Genomic DNA, 26,086 nt, shown 5'->3' with positions numbered 1-26,086 from the left:
TTAACTATGGACTGTTAGATAACTATCTTTTATTTATGTTCAAAGTCAATCGAGAAGTCACATGTGAGAGCCAACAAGAAGAACACCATCTATTATGTTATAACTTATAAAAAATTTATATATGTCATATATTATAGTAATATTTTCAAGCTATAGCAGTAGATTTAGACTTTCAAGTTATAACATTAAAAATTTCAGGTTCCAACAAATAATTAAAAAAAAATTGTTTTCATTAATTGAAAAAAGTTGTTTAAATAAAATAAAGAGATAAAAGAAGAATGAAAAAAAAAAGTTTTTAATGAAAACAAGTTATAAACTGAAATTGTGATGTTAATTTAATTTGAATTTATTGTAGAGAATTAATAAATAGCACGAATTAAGGGATCTAAACTAATTAAGATTATTGAGTATCCTTAATTCACTCAAATCAGTTAAAATCAAATATAAATTTAGATTTTATCTTCTTCTTTTTCAACATTTCTCTCTCTTCAATTTGCAACAAAAAAAATTCAATGTTTCTCTCTTCAATTTTCAACAAAAAAAAAATCCCACATTCAAGTAATTGAAGTTTTTTTCATCTTTGAAAATTCTTGATTTTGTTGTGATGGACAACTACGTATCAATTTTAATCAAACATGGTGAAAGATGGGATCCTTTGGGTTAGTATTTATTATTGTTTAACATTTGTTTTAGAATGATAGTAAAATGAAACAAATGACCAAGCTATCGATTAATTGAAGGTGGAGTCATATTTTGTTAACTGTTGATATCATATTATGTTTACTATTGTGAAATGTAAAAAAATAGTGTTTTTTTTTGTTTATTTTGTATACGGTTGTTGTTTTGTGAAATTCTAAATTTAATGTGATTTTATGAATAAATTTGATAGAATAAATTAAATGAAATTTGTGTGAAAGTGTGCTAATTATTCTGTAAAAATAATTTAATTATAATGTTGACGAATTTATGAAAATTTATTTTATTTGATAGTATAGGTCGAATGAATTATGTATGAAAAGTGTGTTAAGAAATATGTAAAAAAAAATGAAATTCTTGACGAAATGTATTACAAGTGTTTTAAATTGGTATTAAATGTGAAATTGTTGAGTTTATATTAGTTTTGTTATTTCTGTTTAAAGTTGGGTGACAGTAATTAATTATTTGGGATGACAAATGTATATAGTTTGAATGAATAATCGTTTTGTATGAAATGTGTATTAAATGAGCATGAAAATGTATAATTTTGTTATGAATGATGATTGTTGTATGAAATGTGTATTAAGTGAGTATTAAATGTGAAATATTATGTCTTGTATGAAATTTGTTTTGTAATGTATAGTCTGAATGATATTTGTATGAAAAAATAATGACGAGTGTGTATAATTTTGTTGTTATTATAATAATTTTTATGGATGAAATTTGTATTGTCTTTGGAATGAAAAGTTAATATTATTTAATATATTTCTAATTGATTTGTATAATGTTAGACTAATTGTTATTTTTTTTAATGAAACAGAGAATTATGATGATTTTCAAATGAAATGAATTATATATGAAAGAGGGTTGTTGATGTGAAATTCAAAAGGTCCAAAGTTACTTGCAGTAGAAGTGGTCAAGTTGGCCACAACATGAAGCATGTTCAAATTATTGTGTGCAAAACTAATGACTGTTTATTTGTTGAGACTATATATAATTTTTATTTTATTTTATCATTTAGATTAATGTTTTGTTTTGATATGAAACATAATTGGTTTGAAGTGCATTATAAACTTAGTGTTCATTCATTAATCATACATATTGCATACTGTTAAAAATAAAATTTATTCCAACTTAATACATAAGATAGTGTAAATATTAGTGATAATTATAAAAGGTAATTATGGTATCCTGAGTATTTAATTTAATGTAAGTTTACATGAATATTAATTTGGTTTTCAACTGGTGTCCTACTATAAATAAATTTAAAACAAATTGCAGTTGATGTTTCATTCCCACACTAACTTCAGTTAGTGTCATACACATATTAATCAAAATTTCATACACGTTTTATCCAAACAACATGTATAAAAATTGATAAATTCATATAATCACACAATTTATACCATTTGTATATCAATATTATATCACAATTCATACAGTATCTAACAATAAAATATTAAACTCATAGGCATACACGTATTAATCAGATTTCATACACGTTTCATCCAAAATCATGTTTAGAATAGAAAGTAAGCATAATGTGATTTTTTTTAAAGAAAAAATCAGTAGTTTGACAAATCATACCAATTTAATAATTTATACCATAAACACAGTTAATAGACAATCACACCAATGTTAAAACGCAATTCATACCATTTGTATACCATTACTATTTCACAATTCATAAAATTTTCAAAATCAAAACATTAAAGCGTAGTCATACACATATTAATTAGATTTCATACAGATTTCATCCAATAAATGTACAGTTTGGAAACACATTGTTATTTTCAAAATAGTATCTTGAAATTGTAATAGGAAATCAGTAATTCATATGTAAACGGTATCTGCCTGAAAGAAAACATATGATATTATATATCATCAAATACTTAAACACAAAAAAATTGTCCAAAAGTTTAAAAAAATAACTTTTGTTGTTCTTCTTGTTGATGGTTTTGAAGATGCTCCAACTTCTACATTTGTTTTTTTTTCTTTTTGATTTCAGTAACAAAATCAAAATCGGAATCATAAGGGGTTTCAACAATTTTCCCTTTCCTCTTCTTCCCCTTTTGATTTGCAGGGGAGACCTTTTTTTTCTTCATTTTTTCTCTCTTTGTCTCTCCTTCAACTTAGATGAACCATCCGTCGCCGGATTTTGAATATTCGCCGGATTTTCAACAATTTTAGGCGGTGGAGGGGGGGGGGGGTTGAGTTAATATATTAAAATTTGAAACATGAACATCATCATTAGAAGTTCCTTCACCCAATCTGGGACTCTTTCGAGGCGTTTCAATGGGTTTCTTAGACATAATTTTGTTGGGAAAAAAATTGGACGAAAGATTGAATGTTGGTGTAGTTGGCTGGTGAGAAAATTGGAGAGAAGAAGGTGAAAGTGGGGTGATAGCGTGTATAGTTGGATAGGTGTGGGGGAAGTGTGGTGGGATTGACTAATGGGAGGTTATGACTGTAACATTAAATAAGGAAGTGTAATCAATGTAAAATCCATAAATATATGTAACTGATAATTTCAGTTTTAAAAAAGGAACTAAAATCAAATTAATTAAATATTACTAATTAATAATATAAAAATATAAATAGATTATCATTTATTAAATAAATTGAAATTAAATTTTGAATTAAATTAAATTTAATTGATATGTCATAACTCGTAATATTGTCTTTTAAATGTGTATATGCTGTGATTTTTATATTAAAAAATTATATACAAAAATTAGGTCTAAAAAATAATATGTAGTTGTTCTCTTCACATTTTCATATGACATTTGAACAGTTTAACATGGAATTCACATGCAAAGAACATATGCTTAGATGACAAGAAAAATACAAAAAAAAATATCGTTGTGCCATTCATGACTTGTAGAAATCTGAAAATCAAAATAACATGAAAGAATAAGAAACATGTGTTAAAATTCGATTCTATTGGTAGAAGTCAAAGAAAAGCATTAGAAACAAATCTGACCAAAAGTAGGTCTACTAAAAATTGAACTCTGACAAAAATAGGCTTTAGCTCTCGCAAAAGTGGACCATGTTCGCTTAAGCTTACATTGCAAAAGCGACCATGAGGCCGCTTGTGTAGAAATAGCAAAAGTGAAGAGAGGTCTCTAAGCGAAGATATCTTTTGTGTTAGCGGGGTCACTTTCGCAACCAGTCACCTCCTCAGCATGAACAACCAAAATTTTAACACAATTTTTGAACAAAAATCCATTTCCAAGGGTTCAATTCCAACAATGGTCAGAGAAACAATCCGAGAACTCACTCAATTCACAACAAAAAAAATTGAAATTAATTTTGAGTTCTCAAGGAACATTTTATCAAACACATGGTGGATAAACTATTTCTTCATCAATTAATCATAAAATCGGTATTTAAGGCTTCTCCAGATACAATAAATCAACCGACACAAATGCAATCAACAAAAATCAAGCAAGATTCGGCCATGTCACACAAAAATTTAACCCTCCAAGTGGAGAAGTTTTCACCCAAACAATACCCCAAAATTTCAACAAAGAAAAAGGAATTCAAGAAAAATTTTAACCTTTTAAGAGAGCAAAGTGAGAGAAACATACCGGATTGTGCTTTCACAATGAAGAACAGGAGTTTTGGAACCAAATTTTAGATAGACGAGGAATGTCAAAGGGAGAACCTTTTTATTTTTGGTCTTTCTAACCGTTTGGCATCTGCATTTTTGACTTTTTGAAGTCTCCGGTCTCGCTTAAGTAACATTCTGATAACTTTTGCAACCTTTCATTAAAATAAGGAGTTCGTTGTTGCGAGTTCCCTTCCCCTTAAGCGCCACTTTTGCGGACTTCACTTAAGAGAACCTTTACTTGCTTTTGCGACTATAGAGGCCATTTTCTGCAGGTTGCTCACTGTTCATTTTGGCGGGCGCAAGGCACATTGAGTGATCTGCCCAGCCTTATTTGGAAAGCTTGGGCGCCAAAAAAGTTACCCAAGTCATATTATGAAGGGGTTTTCATCCCCAAACTTCATTTCCTAAAAGATCTTTGCCTCCAAACCAGTTCACATCAACTCCAAACACTCTAAAATCACGAGGATTAGTCAAAAACAAAATCTAATCTATCCTAAAAATCAAAAACTTAAAATTAAACTATGAATCAAATTTATTTTGAGAACGATTGGTTGCCTCTTATCAAGTGCACAATTTAACGTAGCGATGCGACGCCGGATACATCACCCTTGTATTTTAGCTTCAAGGCAATGAACCTTCTCCATAACTTTGGATAAATTTCTCTCTGAAGAGCATGGGGAGTACAAGAGAGAATCATCAGTTTCACTTGTTCTCTCCACTTTGAAGACTTGAATTTCTTACCCATCATCGAGTCATCTTTTTGTTTTAGATCATTGGGCCAGAGTAAGAAGCTCACTAGGTCATTTGAGCCTCAACTTTCATAATCATTACCCAACAAGTGAGTGATTATGGTATCTTGGAATGTTATTGGCTTGGCTTGGTTGCATAGACCGAATTTCTCATCAATGATCATCTTAACCCATTCTTCCCCACGACAAAGCCATAGGCAATTCTCATATGGCTTACAACCCCCAATTTTTTTATAAATATCACAAGAAACCATAGAAAAAAAGAAAAGGGAAAGTAAAGACAATTATTCACAATATAGATAGAAATAAGTACTATAAATTCAAAATCAATTCAACACACCTAATTGTTCCCCATCAACTGTCACGACCCAAAGTATGTCCGAAATGTAACATGGTGTATAGAACTCCAAAAGGCCTACACAAGCCACTTAGCATACATCATTCAAGATAATCGAAATAAAAATTTCAAAAGAACAATCTTATATCATAAAAGAGTTTAACAAAGAGAAAGTCTAACATAGTCTTAACAAGCCATCTAAACATCAAAAAGAGTGGTTGGGACATAACCCTACACAACATACATCATCAAATAAACTAGCAAGACCTAAATCAAGAAAAAGTGTCTTGGTCCTCTAAACATGATGACTCACAAACTCTTGAATGTGATAGAATGATCAACTAACCACGAGTGCGAGGGTAGGAGCACCAGACCCTACATTAATGAAATAATGTCGGCACAAGTATGCATTAGTTCATGGAATGTACTAATTTTGGGGGAAATATGTATAAATAGATATGATAGCATGAAGAACTTAAACATGTGAGATATGACCAATATTTGAGCCTTTAAAGGCTTAATGAAGCAACAACATATATTTCAAAATATATGGTGCACTCATTTAAAATATAAGACATATGATGGCTTCTGAAGAAACATATTCGGTTTGTAGGATATTAGCTTTAACTGACAATAAGACCATGAGGGCTATGTCATGGAATCCAGTATATCCCTCATACCGAAATAATGGGGATTCTAATTGAACAGATAGCATCCGTACACATCATCTTTTGCTAAAGTGGATCAACAAGCTAGGTCATTTAACAAAATCCTATGGGGGTATGTAGTTTGGGACTAGAGATTGCTACTAGAGACTACCCTATTGAGCCTCCACTTCAAAGCCCTCTCATTGCTAAGTCTAAATCCCATCTGAATAGATAAAAATCAAATATCATAATAATGTTGTAATATCTAACAAATTAAAATAACTAGGAAGGAGTTCATAATTGGAAATAGTCATTTTTGGAAAGAATGAAAATCTTGAAATTTTGTTAAGTTAGTATAAGTTGAGTCAAACGGAAATAACTCCTAGCTCAGGATGATTTAGGTGTACTTCCAGAAATGTTAGGAAGTTTCTTGGATTAATCTTTCCAACGCCGCCGATTTTGTGCGATTCTGAGTTCGTATGAGTGAGATATGCCCTTTGGAAGTTGGGTTGTTCGAATAAGGAAAGTCCAATCCGGATTTTGGAAGGGTAATTTATTCTTTTCCTTACCCAATTGTTTTAATTCCTTTTTAGGAGTTTTATTGGGGGTAAAATCAGATTTTAGTTAGTTTAGAAAAGTTGAAGTTCACGCTAGGGCTTGGAGAAAAGAGAAAAGAGAAGAAAGGAGAAGAGAAATCAAGAATTGTCAAGAACGTTCGAGTTTAGCTTGTGGATTTTGTCAAGGGGTGATCCGTACGAGATATGTGAGATCACATAGCGATGGGTTAGTTCAACCATGCACCAATCATGATTCAGTTTAGCGAAGTTTAGTAGATTTGAAAGTAAATCCTTTGAGTTTTTGGTGAAATTCGTTTGAATTCTCGTGGGTTGTGTTGTTGAAGTTTCTTGAGTTTGATTCGCATTTTTAAGTGTAATTTCGAATAGAATCTGATGTATTCTGAGAAGCAAGTCAAGAGAAGTTCATAAAGTTTTCAAAAGTCTTTCACAAACGTTTTAACTTAGTTTTAAGACTTAAGTTTCAAGTTAAGAAAAGAGTAAAGAGTTGAGTTCATTTCTCAAAAAGATATAAGGAAACTAAGTATTCCCAAGAGTTTAAAATGATTGCATATTTGAACAAGAAAGGGAAACACCGATTTCCAAGAGAGTTTTTAAGCTAAAGTTTTGAGTAATTATATCAAACCAAAGAAAGTAGTTTCGATTTTTAATCATATGATCTAAGTATATTTTTGGAGTAGTATTGAGCACCGATACGGTGATGTGAGTTTATATTAACTCATGTTTCCATAAACCAAGTAGCCATCATGGGTAGTAAAGGATCATACTTTTTAGATGACTCCTTAAGTTGCTTTTTAGCGTAGACTAGTAGATCCACTTAGTTAAGGAGTTCTATATGACAACAAAGTATAGGACAGTTCTGGTAGCGTGGGAAAGACGTTGTATCACCACTTAAGTTCATAGTTGTGGTTGTCGGTTAGAGAAACTCCCACAGAAACTATATTACTTTATTATATAAGTAAAGTTGAGTTGGTTATTGCATTTTCTTTAACGAACTAAGTTGTTTTCCACTATTTTTACAAGTTTTCTAAATATTGCATATGCTTTTTTTCTTTATATTGAGTTAAGTTGTTTAGGAGTTGAGTAAAGCCAAGGTAAGTGTTCCTTCCAGATTCTTTTCAAGCTTAAGTTGTGTTTAGCATTCCAACTCACATACTCGTACATTCAATGTACTGATCCAAGTTGGGCTGCATCGTCTTATTATGCAGACACAAGTAACCAGGATCATCACCCAGTGCCTCGTTGATCCAGTTGAGCACGCAGAGTCAGTTGGTGAGCCTCTTTGCATTCCGGAGGACTCCTTTTATTTTGCTTTCAGTATTTCATTGTTAGAAAGATTGGGGGTCTTGTCCCGACATCCCTCTTTGTTTTAGAGGCATCATAGTCACTTAGTAGTTCAGTTGTCTTTACATTATCATTTCATATGTTAAGACTTGAGTTGCTATTTTGGTCAAGTTGAATGTTGACTTGTAAACATTCTAAGTTATTTTATTAAACAATTGAGTAAGTGCATTTGATAATTGTAATAATGCTTAGAGTCTTCCGCTGAGTAAGTCAGCTTGGGGCCAACAATGGTTCTCAAGTGCCAGCCATATCCGGGGTGTAGGCTCGGGGGTGACAAACTTGGTATCAGAGCACAGAGTTCAAGAGTCCTAGGGAGTCTGCGAAGTCGTGTCTATAGAGTCCTAGTTATCGGTGTGAAGCGCAACACATATATAATTAGGAGGCTGCAACATTAGGAACTATCTCACTTCTTTCTTACTCATTTCGTGCGATAGATTTCATCTGTAAAAAGTTTCTTTCTAACTCGTTCTTGCGCGTAACCGATTGTGAGTTGGACTATTTTTGAGAGTGCTTCCATGGGGCGTTTCTTTCCCCGTGAGCTAAGAGGAGCAAATAGATGGTTGCCAACATGAGGAGCAGGATGAGCTTATTCGTTGTTGAGTTGCCTCGTCTGTCAAATAAGGGAAGTAAGGCAGCCATGCTAATAGGTGACATGGGAATAGCAAGGTTGATGATCCATGTGCAACAAGTTGAGGAGGACAATCTAAGGGATAGGGAAGAGTATAATTACCCCCTCGGTAAAAGAATTTTATAAAATGAAAAATACATATTTTTATTTGTATATTCAATTGATATATTATTTTTTACCGATATTAAAAATGAAAAAAATTCACTATACTATTTATTTCCCAATATATAATTAAGTATAATTATTAAAAGATAAATTTAAATTGTAAATACATCACATACTTAACAAGTTATACCATCAATTATTGATTATAATTTCCTTCCACATTAAAGTTATAAATATATTTATATTTTTAATTATTTATTTATAAGAATTTTGTATGTATAATTTAAAATTTGTCTACGTTTAATATGCTTAGTTATGGATATTATCTCATAGAAAGTGTAAACATAAAATTTTCATGATATGATTTGTGGTAGTGATTTATTTTAAATATATAAATAATTTCCATGTTTCATTTTTTAAGAGTTAAATCACATGAACTTTAGCCAATATTAAACATATATTTCGTTACCATATTAATATGAGATGACTTTATAGTTCTTTTTTGTGTAATCTATAAATATTAAAATTATATTATAATACTCAATTAATTTAATTAAATTTATCTTTAAAAATTAATCAAATCGGAGAAATACACTAAAAATTAAAGTAATGACATTAGTACTAGTTATACCACGTCGACGGAATAAGCTAAGAAGTTTCCATATATAATGTTATGACTTAGATTATTGTGAGAATGTAGCAATTAGTATATGTTGGGCATTGGGTAGTGGGTTGGGATTAAGTAGTGCATTTAATATAGGTGGAGAATTGTATTAAATACAAGTAATCAAGAAGAGGTGTATATGTGAAAAATTGGATTAAATACAAGTATTCAAGAAGAAGAGGTGGTGTATATGTGTATGGGGTTTAATAAATTAAATAATTAAATAGGAGGTAATAATTAATATTTGCTTACAAGAAATTTCTTAAAAAAATATTAGAATATCTTCAAGCGGCTTTATTTTTGGAAAAATGGTAAGAACATTCCTATTTTGTTAATTTTTACCAAAAAAATTTTGAATTTTAAATTAATTTTTGCAAGAAAATTCGCAAGTAATTTACATGCGAAATATAAATCCCTAGGTAAATTACTTGGGATTTTGAAATTCGTAGGAAATAATTACCTAGGAAGGTTTTATCATCAGATTATTTTTGGCAGGAAAATCCGCAAGAAACTAAGTTTCCTGCAAATTTTCGTATACAATCCCTAGGAAAATCCCCAAGTAATACACACTTTTCTTGTGCCTACTACTTTATACGATTCCACATCTCCAAAAATAGAGCCGCCTCTGTAAAAGTCAAATAATAATATATGCTTGCACCTGCAAAGAAACAGTTCCCACAGAGAAGTTCACACTTGCGACTAAAACACAGCCACAGCGGCAGACGGGCCGGGCTACAATGAAGCCCAAAGCTGATTGTGACAATCAACCTCAAGACACGGCAACCACGTGTAACGCACGTGTGGTAAACCTAGTTACCTTAAAAGCATGAACTCCTAACTTAAATGTTAAATTACTATAATATCCCTAACTTTGGTTGTGACTTTTTCGATGAGTTGTGACTTTTTTGATAAGTTGTGACTTTTTCGATAAGTTCTGACTTTTTTCAAAGTGTTGTGATTTTTCGATGATTTGTGTCTTTTCCAAAGAGTTTTGACTTTTTCAATAATTTGTGGCTTTTCCAAAGAGCTGTGACTTTCCCAAAGAGTTGTGACTGTTTCAATAAGTTGTGACTTTTCCAAAGTGTTGTGACTTCTCGAAAATGTCATGATTTTTCAGATATTTGTTCATACGACCCTTTGTTGAGTATAAATAGAGGGACTTCCTCTCATTTTTCAAGCACAATTTTTTCTAATCTTCTACTCTTCTTCTTCTTGCATTTTAATTGTTTTTGTGTGATTTATTGTTGTTGAGTGAGTTCGAAGTTTAGCGGAATATGAGGTACCACTATTCTGATAAAGTAAGTCGTTCTATCCTAAGAGGTTATATTCCATAACCTCGAGTACTTGAGGAAACTAATATAATTTTGATGATATAATAATTATTTTTTTGCCTAATATACACATTAGTATGTAATGTTAAAATATATGAAGTTAACATGATGTAGTCTAAATTCATTTGTTTTTGTTAACAATTTCTCTTGTGATGTAGATATATGCTTATGAATATATTTTTCCAAAATTTAGAGAATTGTCACGATTTGTTTTTGATACTCAAGACAAAATAATGACTTTATTTATCAATGCTACTTATGTGATTTAGACTCTTAGGAAGTTTGCTTCAAAATAGTTATTATACTATATTAACATTGCCTTTTTGTTTTACTTATTTACTATTTCTTAATATTTCAGTATTTTAGACGAAGAAAAAATCTTATGACTTGTAATAACGGAAGTTGAAGTTTGTATTAGTTTAATTTTATTATGTATTTAATAGCTAATTTTATGAGATAATATTTTCATTAAGGCAAATGTATGCTTATATTTGGGTAGGTATTTGTATTTAAAATAAAGTATTATATATGTCACAAATGTATTATCAAGTTAACAAGATCTTCTAACTTCAAATTATATTATTTTAAAATGTTCCGAGTTCTTTTTTTAAAAAAAAAACTCACAACAAATGTGAAAATATGTGAATATATAAAATGTAGTTGTTTTCTTCACATGTTCATATGACATCTAAACAATTTAACGTTGAATACACATGCAAAGCACTTATGGTTAGATGACAGGAAAAATACAAAACAAATATTGTCTACAAGGTAATATTAGCGAGATAAGACTAATTACATTATTGAACCTCATCAAATTGAAATAAATATATACATAATTGCATCTAACTAATAAAATTTTCATTGACCATCATCATAGTTTGCGTGAATAAGAGATATATATGACGATCCACATTGAAAATTCACAAAAAAATCTGCATATTATTTTTGCTAAACTTATTATTCAAATCTTCGCTTAAATAAGCAATACTATTTACTATAACATATATTTTTGAAATTGGTAATCGCATGTGTCAGAAAACTAGTATTACTAAAAGTGGGGACAAAAAAAGTTAAAAATTGAAATACCATTTTACCCCTACAGTAAATAAAAATATTATGAAATATCTAATCAATTAAATATTAAATAGTAATTATATAATAATATTATTATTTTACACTAAATTCTAAAAGTGGAAAGGTATTAAGTCAAAAATACAAAGAAATAATTTTCATAGAAAATTGTTAAGACATTTTTATCCTTTTATAAAATAAATTAGTTACATTTTTAGTTAAAAGTTGAAATACCATTTTACCCCTACACTAAATAAAAATATTATGAAATATCCAATCAATTAAATATTAAATAGTAATTATATAATATTATTATTATTATACACTAAATTCTAAAAGTGGAAAGGTATTAAGTCAATAATTCAAAGAAATATTTTCATGGAAAATTATTAGACATTTTTATCCTTTAAAAATATAAATTAGTTAACATTTAAAAAAAAAATGTATTTATTTTTATTTTTATCTTTCAATTTACTTAAAATAATCTATATATCATATATCATATGGTTACTTAATTTGTTAAGTATAAATATTTTGATTACATAATATCGTATATGAAGCCCAACAACTATACTTTATTTCTTATGTTATAACATTATAATGAAAATCAATTAGATTAAGTAATTTAATTAAAGTAGAAGAGAAAACAATGTATTAAACTCTTCCAATTCAGTGACTCTTTGAATTTTCAAACAAAAAAAAATTTCATGTGTCATGATTCGATGTGTCTCATTAATGAAAATTTTTAATTGTGTAACTTTATCGTCTATCTAATATATTGTTGCGAACACATACATATTTGTTCATTTTCACCCTTTTTGTTTTATTTTTAGTTTTTCTACAATTTGTATGAATGAGATTAACAACTTCATTTTTAAATAAAAATGAGAGTTCCATTTATATTTGTGCGACACTAAGCCTAATAATTTTCTTAAATATGAGCAATTTATATTGGTGGTAGTTTTCTGCAGTGTTAAAACTCAAATGGTTGGTGTGATGACAATTTTGCTTTTGGACATTTTGATTGCAATATTGGAAGAATGGAGTAATTAAGCTTTGTTTTGTTTAGATTTTAGTAATATAAATCAACAAGATTATTCAATATTCTACTTGAATTATATTGTTCAAGAGTAACATTATATTGTCTTTTGCAATTGTTTTATATTGTTGCAACATATATTTTCACATGGAAAATTGTATTTTCACTTACAAATTTGAAACACGTACACATGTATGTTGTACTATTATTAATGTCATTTTAGAAAGTTTGAAATACTTGATAGGACTAAACGCGCAACTCTCATGTCCACAACTAGTGTATCTAATAATATAAAGAGACATTTGCCTATTCCATTATGTAGGAAAAAAAATCTCCTAAATTTTAAGAGGTAAATCCTTAGTAAGCCACATAGGAATCAAGCTTATTCCAACTTCCATTGAAGCTTAGAACACGTATGTTGAAGTCGGGGTCGGAGCTAGATTTAGGTATTCTGTTGTGTCGGAGCTAGACTCTTCACACTACGGCTAACTCACTTATTCTTTATTTTCAAGCCCAAGTGGTATAACAAAGTGACGATTCATGACTAGGGGGGCATGTAAATACTTGGAGGAAGAATTGCTAAAAGTGGAAAAATATGTTGATTCAGTGGCACAAGTTGAGTTTAACAAGCATGGAAGCAAATCTTCAGAACAAGCAGCAAATCCCGCACTAGAAAAAGGTACAACATTTGACGAAAATACTATTGTTCGGATGGAGGATGACCTCAACACCATACTTGAACAACAGACGATTTAACTTTTGTACCAATTTTTGGTATGGACGGTATAGGTAAGATAACACTTGCCAAAAGAATTTAGATTGATTGATCATATATTCCTTCTCGATTAATAAACATGCATGGATCACTATCTCCGAAGAATACAATGAGAGACAAATGTTTCTTGAAGTTGTGTCTTCAATTAAAGGAAACAATCACTAAATGAGCAGTGATCAACTAATGGAGATTGTGTATAGAGGTATGAAGGGTAGGAGATTTCTAATTGTCAAAGAAAATATATGGAGTAGTGAGGCATGGGACCAAATGCGAAGAATATTTCCAAATGATCGATGACAATAGAAACCAAATGGTATTAACCACTCGGCTCAAGTATGCTGCTGATTATGTGAGATGTCGTAATTTTCCACCTCATAGAAAGTCTTTTATAAGTCTTGATGTCCTGATTTTCCACCTTTATTTCAATACAACCAGATATTCCGAAACAAATGTTTTACAATTCAAATTGCTTAAGGTATTGGATGTTTTTTCAATTGATTAATATGATTTCTCTTGTGTTATACCTCAGCTTATAGATTAGAGAAATCTTTGTCGAATCGACAGGGTTGATATATGAAAAATGTCAGAGATAAGACGTTTTGATATTGGATCGCCACTATATATATGTTATCCTCTTGTTGCGGAAATCATAAGAAGAACTCGCAATCTAATCTCAAGGAATTCCGATTAAAAGGTACTTGTATACCATGGGAAGTCATGACTTTGCTGGCTAATTTACCCAATCTCCAAGGGTTCCCTTGAACAGATTGGACAGTAAATGAAGATGTTGTGTTTCACAAATTAAAATATCTACGAATCGTAGAAGCAGATCTGCAAGGAGGAGACTCCCCGGACGTTTGTAATATCTTTGATAAACTAGAAATTAATATGTAATGCAATTCAAAGGATAAAATCAACATGGCAATAGACTAATAACATAACATATATAATTAAAATTACTAGAATCATAACGGATAAACATTACATAATGAACACAACACTTAGTACTGACTTCAACTGAATCATAACTGATGAACACAACACTCAGGATAACTCAAATGATAAATGAACCTAGACACTTAATATAATATTTTATTTTTGACAATTCCATAACATGCACACTAGGAATGACGGCTGAACTAGTAATTAGGAACTATGGAAGAAGTAGATCCACTAACCCTATTAGCAAAGGGTCCACCAACATTGAGTCCATATGAAGAACTTTAGCTAGCACAATTAAGAGGAGTCCAGGCACTTCCCAATGTCTGAAATGGGAATGCATTATTATTCACCATTTGTGCCTCTTTTTCAACCTTTTGCTTCAAAATTTCCAATGCCTTCTTCAAGTGTTGAAGTTGGAATAAGTGAAGTTCTTCCATGGGAGATTCCCACTATACACCATCAGCTCTCTTCCTAATTTCTCGAAGGGATTCTCCGCGAATTTTCTCCATCTAGAGAACCCCCTCGAGGTTCATGAGCTTGGTATTGAGCTCACAAATACCAACTTTTCTAAGATCCACAATTTGTTGATTGTGGACAACGTTATTTGGTGGAGGGAGGTTCCTCCCAAGGAAACTCTCCACCAACGTGTCCACGCTAGGGTGACCAAAGGAGAAAACTTTACCGTCCGGGGAAAATATATCAATGGCAATTTCAGCACCACATAGCGTACAAAGTTCACAGGCCTTTTTGAACAGACCAGCACGTCGCGTAGAAAACGTAACACCTAAGTTTCTAGCATTCTTTATTTTCACCATGTCAAGACTTTGACGACCCTTGCTAATTCTTCTTGTCATGTCTAAACTATCACTAAGAAATTGTGATTTTTGGTCTTAACACCAAGAGCTTTATATAAGAAATTGTGGTTTAAAATAACTTAATGATATAGACGTTAATTATTATAATTAGACAATTCATTTTTTTCCTAATTAGATTTATATTATTGGATTGCATTTGACCGCTATTTTATTTGAGAACAATTTGGGAAAAAAAGATATATTTAATGATTAATAAAAACCTTTTACATTAATAATAATACCAATTTTGCATTAGCCATTGAAGTTTCTAGTCGATCATCATTTAGAGTTTTTTCCTAATTAGAATTATATTATTGGATTGCATTTGACCGATATTTTATTTGACAACAATATTTTTTTAAAATATATTAAATGATTAATAAAAACATTTTATTTAATAACAACACGAATTTTGCATTTACTATTGAATTTTCCTAGTCGATCATCATTTAGATACATACAATGTATCACATCAAGTATACACGGGGGTTTGGATTTTTAAATGTTATTATTATTTATACCGTGTTACTCAAGACCTAATTAAGTAGGCTTACAAATCAGATCATGATATGATCAAGTGCTTTCTGGATCGTCTCTAACCTTCTAATTGGTATTTATCTCCAAAATGCTTATATATATATATCATGTGGTGATATATTTGCCTTCTCAATTTGTAAATGCTAAACAACTCACATTCAAATATTATATTGATTTGTATTGGATTTATTAACAACAAACAACTCTTTCTAAATAATAAAATTTGTAAACTTATTTATTTAAATAAATTTACTAGTACAAATATATAATATAAAATGCACAAAATAAATAAACCCGTTAAAAGGATTTGAGGGGTATTTTTGTCTTTACATAGATTAATACCATGGTATTAAATTCTATGTATTCCTAATATCACCAAATGGAAGGTATTAGTTATACATCCTATACCATGTATGGTGTATAACTAATCCACGAATTACTTATACATAGGCCCTAAATTTCTACCAAATATAGTACTAAATAATACCATACAAATACATAGGCCCTAAATTTCTCCTAATATTCCCTACACTCCATTGAACTATGCAACGACTTTGAATAAAGTAGAAGACAAAATCACAATGCCTATCCCTATTAAATATATTACTTATATCCATGGAGAACCTACTGTATTATGGGAGGAAGAAGAGGTTGAGGCCATAATCATTAAAGAAGATTTACCATTTGCCATAATTGGAAAATTTTCTTTTAGCTGGTTAGAACTAGAAGAGATCTTAAAATTGGTCCTTTACTGTGTGAGATTCAAGGCGGAATGTAAGGCAAGATTCTTGAGTGATAGACACATCCTAATTCACCTTACTACTATGGAATATTACTTGAATGTCATGTAAAAAATGGGCATATTTTTTGAAGGTTAAAGATGGGTATACTATCAGATGCGACCTCTAAAGTCGGAGCCCTAGTTCAACCCGGAGGCGGAAACTACTACTGCCTTAGCATGGACCTCTGTTCCATCCCTATCACCTAATTTTTTTCGTTAAAGAATCCGTATGTCCAAAGCAGTGGGAAAACAGTTAAATGTTGACATGGCTACAATAAGAAAATCTAGACCTAGTTGTGTCAAGGTAAAGGTTGAAGTCAACTTATTGAAAGAATTTCCCAAACGGATCAATGTTGGAGTTAGGAAGACATCTTCTGGGGAAATAATCTCAACATCGATATAAATCTTATACGATTACATGCCAAATTATTGCAAATATTGCAAACTTTAAGGCAGGGGCATGATTTTCATCGAGGGGGTTTAAAAAGATAAGTAAGCAAGTTGGTCGGGGTGGGTCAAATATTAACGGGTCAGATTCGATAGAAACAACTAAATAAAATTCAACTTTACCTCAACACAAACAATAAAATTGAGGAAGTATGTGTTTGACATAATGTTAAAATGAGTATGAGAGAATGTATTTTTGAAAATTTTAATTGTGGTCTTGTCTCATCATTGTTGTATATACATTACTAATATACGTATCCACGCAATGTGCATATAATATTAATATAGTATTTTTATTTATTTTTTATAGTGATATCTTGTTTGAGTATACTAAATCATATTACCTTACAAAAGTCCAACTATAGTATTGTTCCTCATTAATGAAATGTAATCTCTCCCCCTTTGTCACGCTTCGAGCCTACACCCTAGACTTGACCGACACTCTAGAACCATCACTGATTCCAAGTGAATACTTGACCTTGCTTAGCACTCAGGGGAAGACATTACTCAACGACAAGAACTTCAAATGCAAAGATTAACTCAATTGTCTCAACTATTGATAAACTCAGAAACATCTGGAAATATTCAAATAGCCATAAAAAGGCAACTCAAGTCTCAAAAAATTAACAAGGGAAAGGGAAAAAGACTCCTCAACTACTACTGTCTATGAAGCCTCTAAATACTACGATAGATGTCAGGACAATACCCACTATATCTTAATAAATCTAAAGAATGTAAATGTGGAGCCCTTCAGAAAGCAAAGAGGTTTACCAAAGCTAGCTAGAATGAAATGGGATCAATGAAATGCTTGTTCATGACCCTGAACACCAATACATGTATCATAAATAAGATGCAGATCGAATGACGCAAGTACATTGAATGTATGAGCATATAAGGGGAAAGATGAAACATAAGCAATTGAACTGATACTCTGGGAAGACAAAGTAATTCCAAATTCTGTGCCGAGCAAAGATTCCAAACGAAACGAGAATAAAAATGCAAGAATACGAAAAATCTAATATTGGTGTGAGAGTACGTGTCACGACCCAGACCGTCATGATTGACACCCACACTAACCATCTGGTGGGAGAGCCATTACTACAACCCAGACTAAACAACTTAACCAAAAACTATGCATTTAAAATACAGAAGCAGGTTTAAATGACTATAAAAATTGAGTGTCCATAAACTCCAAAGTTTTAACAAATAACTAACCAAACTAATGGTGAAGAACAACCCTTAGAACCTGAAAGTCAATGTACGAAAACTCTACTAACGACAAGTCTAAGAACAAGGGTACAACCCCGAAGCTAAACAAAACACTTTAAAAAAATAGTCTATGTTCGAAAAGGGTGGACTTAAATAGGAGAGATCCATGGCAGCCTAAAAGAATTGTCTCACCCTTGAATCCAGTCACGCTCAATAGTCATCTAGTTGAGTTCTATCAATAGGCGCCTGAAGATCCCCTGTACTCAACAAAGAACAAGCATGTGCAATATCAGTATACAATCACAATGTACTGGTAGGATCACGCGGGTATCCCAATAAGTGTAACATACATTAGTCAATACAACAATATAATCATATGCACATATCGAAAATATACAATATCATCAACAAATACGAACAATGAACAACTTCACGAATCTCACATATCACATTATATCACTTTAGAGCAACATACCCTTTTTCAATATCAATTATCATTAGATATGAACGAACTCATCACAAGTAGATACACAACACAATTCAATGGTCCTCTCACGGAACCCAATTTAATGGCCCTCTCATGGAACCCACACCCAAACAGTTAGCATACAAAACTGTGGTATCCGATCCAATAATTATGCCGGATGTTGCAACCGATCCCATAATTATGCCGGAATGTGACAACCTATCCAAGTTAGTTATGCCGGAACATGGCAACCGATCCAAGTTAGTTATGCCGAAACGTGGCAACCGATCCATTCAACACACCACAATCACAATCACAAGTATATCCTCAACATCATACATTTAAATCATGATTTCATGGTAACCATCATTCATCTATCTCATATACAACAAGTGTGATCAATAATGCCACATTCATATATATACATGTAACATAATGAAGCAAGAAGAAGCATACATCACACAATCATAAAATCACAACCATCACCTACCTCGAATCCAAGCTTGAATCCCCTAAGGCACTTGAATCTTCCCTTTCCGGATTCTTCCCGCTTGTTCGTGGTCTAAACACATACAATCAACTCAAGGATCAATAAACAAGGCCTAATTAGCCGGATTATAATCAACATTATCAACCCTAGGCCAACCCAACATCCCAATACCTAAATTAGGGCTTTTTCCACCATTAACTTAAAATCAAAAGCTTTCCCCAATGATAATTACCTAAAAAACTACGTTCTACGGATCGAAATATCAATTTTGGGAGTGAAAACCTTACCTTTATCCTTAAGAATGATGAAAAATGGCCAATAACTCGTCTGGGGTCGTTCCTTAGCCCTCAAACTCAAAAAGTGCAAAAGAAAGACGTTTTGGGGTTTATTTATGACCTTAAGTCGTGTCGAACCCGCCATAGCGGTCCTCACCCCGTTACAGCGGCCCCGCCCTGGCAGCAGCAATCCCGCCCCAGCGGTTTTCATGGAACCAATGACCTATTTTAATAATTCCAAGACCCTAATTTAACAACACACCTTTAACCAATGACTCTCAAAAAATACCGTTCATGCTAAGATCGATTTCGGGAGTTCTACTCACCCGAATTCATTTCTTTAAAGACGTACAGATTCCTTAACGTCTTAGCTATCTACTCATGTGATCAAAATCATAATTAGATCACCCAATTGCTACCAGATTTCCCTAGACCTTACTGACTCTGATTTCATCCAAATCTGGACTAGGCGAGGAAATCTAAGTTACTACCAAAAAATTTTCTAACCCCAATTGTTTCCCCATGGCTTTTCTCTAACGACATAATCAGGTCGTTACTATAGATACCAATTTACCCATCACTAGTCCCAAAGTGACCAACAAGGAAAGACTGGCTGAAGTAAGGGAAGAGTAGTATCTGAATCGTCGAATTACTGGGGATACTTGTCTCGCATGTCCTTAGCTTCCAGACATCACAATCAAGAATTTCAACCGATTCTTCCTCATAGAGAAGGTCTTGTTTATCAAAACTGAGTCTCACTTTATGATAATATCTTCATCCCCAAACCAACCAATTGAATGCCTACACATCCTCCAATACAATGCCTCAATGAAGTTATCACAATACTCGAGTGATAAATATTGTTGTATGTAGACTTAACTAACAACAAAAACGATTCCCAACAACCGCCAAAGTTGATCGTACACATGTCTACAACATGTTCCCAAAGACCGTGACACAATCATTCGAACGAATCATTTAGCACTTAAGCATGATAAAATTCCAAGTCAATACTCACTACAAATAGCAATGAACCTGAACCAACCAACGCACACTCGTAATACCCAAACAATCATAGTTCTTATCAACATCTCCTTCTCACAACATAAATTTCCATAACCTTAAGTTATCAAATTTTGGTGTTTAGACATCAGATGCTTATTGAGGGATATGTCCAAGCACACAAACCCTCTAGGAACACTATCAAAATGCTAGATTTAGTAGTTATATACCTCTTAAGAATAGTAGAATTGGATTCACTGATCCCCACATTCAACCACACATAATCAATACATGACCTTGATAACTAGATGAATATTAAGATTGTCGGACAACCATAATTACACATGGTATCTCTTCTATGAACTCTCATAAGCAAGGTGGTACATGTAGAACCACTAAAATACTTTTAACAACTCCAAGTAAACACTAATTATGTCTTTCGAAATAACCAATTCTTCCCAATCTTCTCACTCAACGAAGAGAACATTTGGTACCCCTGATCCACCATTAGGGATCCACCCACAAAAGTGAAAACACACAAGAGCATAACTAGTGAATCATATTCACAATACTAACACCATCATAACACTCCAACCATTTACCTTATTATAACCCAACACTTTTTAAATGAAACCTTTCTTAGGTACTGAATAATCAATAGTAATAAACTTTACGACTCAACCCAGGTGTAAGTCTTTTCAAATGATCAATACCGGGTACAATTGATCATTTCTCACCTTGCCAATTCATAACTTAACATCATATCTTACCACGAATGTAGACTTACAATGAAAAACATGAATTGTAACTCAACCGTATAACACAATCCCCTTATCTATCAACATTAGCTTATACCTTGAAGATTTTTATGAAATCATGGATCTTTGCTTATCATCGATCGCATCTCCATCGATCTTACAATATCTTTCGCTAACAATCCAAACGTACTCATTACTAAATTCAAAAACAAAATCAAGCACTTATCATCACGCTCAAGCTAATGTCTGCACAATCGTTTCTCCAGTATTTTTCAATAGTTTTTAATCCATCTGATGGACCCGCGACACTATTACCATAGCCATATCAACACGAAATAAATCACGCGCCTTTGAACCCAATTATCTACCTCTCTGAAGATATATTTGGAAAACCTCAACCTTAGATACTCACAAGTTGTAATTACTGTACAAAATTCACTTAACCAACATCTTATTATATAGTTGCATCCCATCACAATCCATTACGAACTCTTATTACCATTACGCTTAGTCAACCTTGACTATCACTACGAAGTCAACCTTTTCATCAACATGACACCTCAAACCCAGATATACTCAACAAAATCAAAGGACTAACCCTATTTTATATGCACCTTCTTACTAAATACTTTAATTTCCTTCACCTAAGTATACTCAGTGGGACTTTCTTTATCCATAAGCTTGTCATTCCGGTATCAATCCACTCCTTTATGGCTTAAGATAAATTAACCAGTCTTCATACTACCCTCCTTCTTCTTAACAAACAAGACAGGAGCAACCCAACGGGGAATCACTAGGACGGATGAAACCTTTATCATGAAGGTCTTGGTTTTGAGCCTTAAGCTCTTTTAGTTCTGATGGGGCCATACGGTATGGAGGGATCGAAATAGGGCGAGTGCCATTTTCCAAGTCAATGCAGAAATCTATATCTCTATCCAGAGGCATACCAGGCAAATCCATAGGAAACACTTCCATAGACTCAGACACCATAGGAACAAACTCAATAGAGGGATACTCAACCTCAACATCCAAAACATGAGCCAAATAAGCCAAGCAACCCTGCCCTACCAATTTCCTAGCCCGAATAGAGGATATGATCTTAGCCATCTTAAGCTTGTACACCCCTTCCCACTCTAATATTTCCCTACTGGGGATCTCTAGAGTTACCAACTTAGTATTATAATTAAGCCTGGTATAATAGGGGGACAACCAAGTCATGTCTAAGATTATATCAAGTAAATCATATCCAGCATAACCAAATCAACCTAAATTTGAAAATCTATAAACACAACAGGACAACACGATATACAAGAGTGACTATGACTGACTCTTCAACTAGGGTAGAAACACGGATGGGGGCATCAAGTATATCACAAACCACATCAAATCCCAAGGCAATTGAACTGACACATACGAATAAGTAGAACCCAAATCAAACAAAACAATGGCAATCCTAGCACAGACAAGAGTAGCTCTTGTGAGCACTGCATCACACCTTCAAACTAGGTCTTACTGAAAAAAACATAAAACTGAGCCCTGTCATATTAATGGGCAACCTTATTGCCTGGTTGCACTACTCATCTACCTGCATTACCATTTCCCTAGGCTCCACAACCTCGCTGATTTCCTCCGCATATGCCCATGTTCTCCACAATTTTAACTCACCTTATAACTTATATTCGATTGTTGAACACTGAATTAGATCGCGGGGGTTAGTTTGGGTATGATTCGATCCATAATTGTGACTAGGGAAAAAAAAGGGAGACAGGGCTGAGATTTAGTCTCGCCATGTCCTGCACTGACAGTCTCGCCATGGCGGAGAAAATCCTGCCCCAGCGACCCTGACGAAAACAAAACACTTGCCAACAATTTCTGGGGTTCCTCTCTTTTCTATATTTTCCCTAGATTTCCCGACTATAACTAGGCATTTAAGAAAATCTCCTTAGTTAGCACAACCATTGTCTACCCCCCGGTTAACCCAACAAAGTACGCACTTTAGAATCCTTTTATATCGTTTCAACACTACCACACACATATCCCCAAGATACACCTAGACTCTCACACGGTTATTAGTTGGTCGCAACGCACGCCCATATTTCTCGCTTATGAACCACATCGTAATTTATCTAGACCCTTGTACCTAATCTCGTGATGACTTTCTTTTCACAACAAGTTTCACAACACTCAAGCAGTTACAACTTGCAGACAAATCCAAATTCCTTAATTTGTTCATTCCATAGACGACCATTACTAATCATCTATGCCTTATACAACCCATAAGGACAGACACTAATTGGAACCTTCTCAGTTCCATTAATTTTCTTGTGTCCCTTCAGCTAGGACTACGACGTCTAGTTCAATTGGAATTGGGAGATACCAATTGGACTCAACTCATACCACAAGCGACAATAGTAGCTAGGGAGCTCCACAAAATTGCTAATTTCCATCATAGAACTTGGTCGAACCCAATTCTTAACCACCTCAATCTTTAACTAATGGTAGCCAGACATTGAATCAATCTTAGAGAAAACCGTTGCACCTTGGAATTGGTCAAAAAAGGTCATCCATCTAAGGAAATGGATAGTTGTTCTGAATGCTGACCCTATTCAACTGTCGATAGTCTTTACACATCCTGTCTTGCTAGTGATGGTGTTACCACTTTTGTTACTCTAGTTCGGACCACAGAGTGAAGGAGGAAAGATACCAAATTTTATCACCTAGATACCAATTGGATTCAAGTAATAGAATGAAGGAGTAGAAAGAAGTGACTTTTTCCTAAAGTCCTAGAGCCTCTCGAAGAAAAGTATGAACGTCATCGTACCGTTCCGTAAGACTCTACTAGACTCGTTTTGGTACAATGAGATCAACGACCTAGGGCTCTGATACCAACTTTGTCACGACCTAGACTGTCGTGGTTGGCACCCACACTAACCATCCAGTGGGAGATCCATTACTACAACCCAGACTAAACAACTTAACCAAAAACTATACATTTAAAAATATAGAAGCAGGTTTAAATGACTATAAAAATGGAGTCCCCATAATTTCTAAGATTTTAACAAACAACTAACCAAACTACTGCGGAAGAACAACCCCTAGAACCTGAAAGTCAATGTACCAAAACTCTACTAACGACAAGTCTAAGAACAAGGGTACAACCTCGAAGCTAAACAAAACACCTTAAATAAATAGTCTAAGTCCGAAAAAGATGGACTTAAATAGGAGAGATCCATGGCATCCTGAAAGAACTGACTCACCCTTGAATCCGGTCACGCTCAATAGTCACCTAGCTCAGGTCTATCAATAGTCGCCTGAAGATGCCGTGTACTCAACAAAGATCAAGCAAGTACAATATCAGTACACAACCACAGTGTACTGGTAGGATGACGCGACTATCCCAATAAGTGTAACATACATTAGTCAATATAACAATATAATCACATGCACATATCGAACATATACAATTTCATCAACATATACGAACAATGAACAACTTCACGAATCTCACATATCACAATTATATCAATTTAGAGCAACATACCATTTTCCAATATCAATCATCATTAGATATGAACGAACTTATCACAAGTAGATACACAACACAATTCAATGGTCTTCTCACGGAACCCAATTCAATGGTCCTTTCATGGAACCCACACCCAAATAGTTAGCATACCGGAATGTGTTAACCAATCTAATAATTATGCTAGAACATGGCAACCGATCTCATAATTATGTCAGAATGTGGCAACCGATCCAAGTTAGTTATGTCGAAACGTGGGAACCGATCGAAGTTAGTTATGCCGGAATGTGGCAACCGATCCATTCAACACACCACAATTACAATCACAAGTATATCCTTAAGATTATACATTTAAGTCATGATTTCATGGTAAGCATCATTCATCTATCTCATTTATAACAAGTGTGATCAATAATGAAACATGCATATACATATATTTGTCATAATGAAGCAAGAACAAGCATACAACACACAATCATAGAATCACAACAATCACCTACCTCGAATCCAAGGTTGAATCCCCTAAGGCACTTGAATCTTCCCTTTCCTGATTCTTCCCGCTTGTTCGTGGTCTAAAACCATACAATTAGCACAAGGATTAATAAACAATACCTAATTAGTCGGATTATAATCAACATTATCAACCCTAGGCCAACCCAAGATTCCAATACCCAAATTATAACTTTTTCCACCATTAACTTCAGATCAAAACCTTTCCCTAGCGATTATTACCCAAGAAACTATGTTCTATAGATCGAAATACGGATTCAGGGAGTGAAAACCTTACCTTTAGCCTCAAGAATGGTGAAAAAGGCCAAGAACTCGTCTGGGGTTATTCCTTACCTCTCATAGCTGAAAGGTGCAGAATGAAGACGTTTTGGAGTTTATTTACGACCTTAAGTCGCGTCGGACCCGCCACAGTGGTTCTCACCCCGCTACAACGGCCCCACCCTGGCGGCAGCAATCCCGCCTCAGCAGCTAACACGGAACCAGTGAGCTATTTTAATAATTCCAAGACCCCTATTTCACAACACACCTTTAACCAATGATTGTCAAAAAATATTGTTCATGCTAAGATCTATTTTGGGAGTTCTAATCACTTGAATTCAATTTCGGAAAGTCGTACATATTCCTTAACGTCTTAGTTATCTACTCATGTGATCAAATCATAATTAGAACACCCAATTACTACCAGATTTCCCTAGACCTTACTGACTCCGATTTC

The 26,086-nt window shown here is 33.1% G+C and overlaps 1 pseudogene; it reads right to left on the bottom strand.

Annotated features, from left to right (window-relative positions):
• Nucleotides 1–14,716: 14,716 nt before the first annotated feature.
• Nucleotides 14,717–15,373, bottom strand: LOC125829527 (agamous-like MADS-box protein AGL62; annotated as a pseudogene).
• Between the last annotated feature and the right edge of the window lie 10,713 nt (nt 15,374–26,086).

The sequence above is a fragment of the Solanum verrucosum genome, unplaced genomic scaffold (assembly GCF_900185275.1).
Source record: "Solanum verrucosum unplaced genomic scaffold, falcon-dt-bn FXZP01001225.1, whole genome shotgun sequence".
NCBI lineage: Eukaryota > Viridiplantae > Streptophyta > Magnoliopsida > Solanales > Solanaceae > Solanum > Solanum verrucosum.
This window is presented reverse-complemented; position numbering and strand designations above follow the sequence as displayed.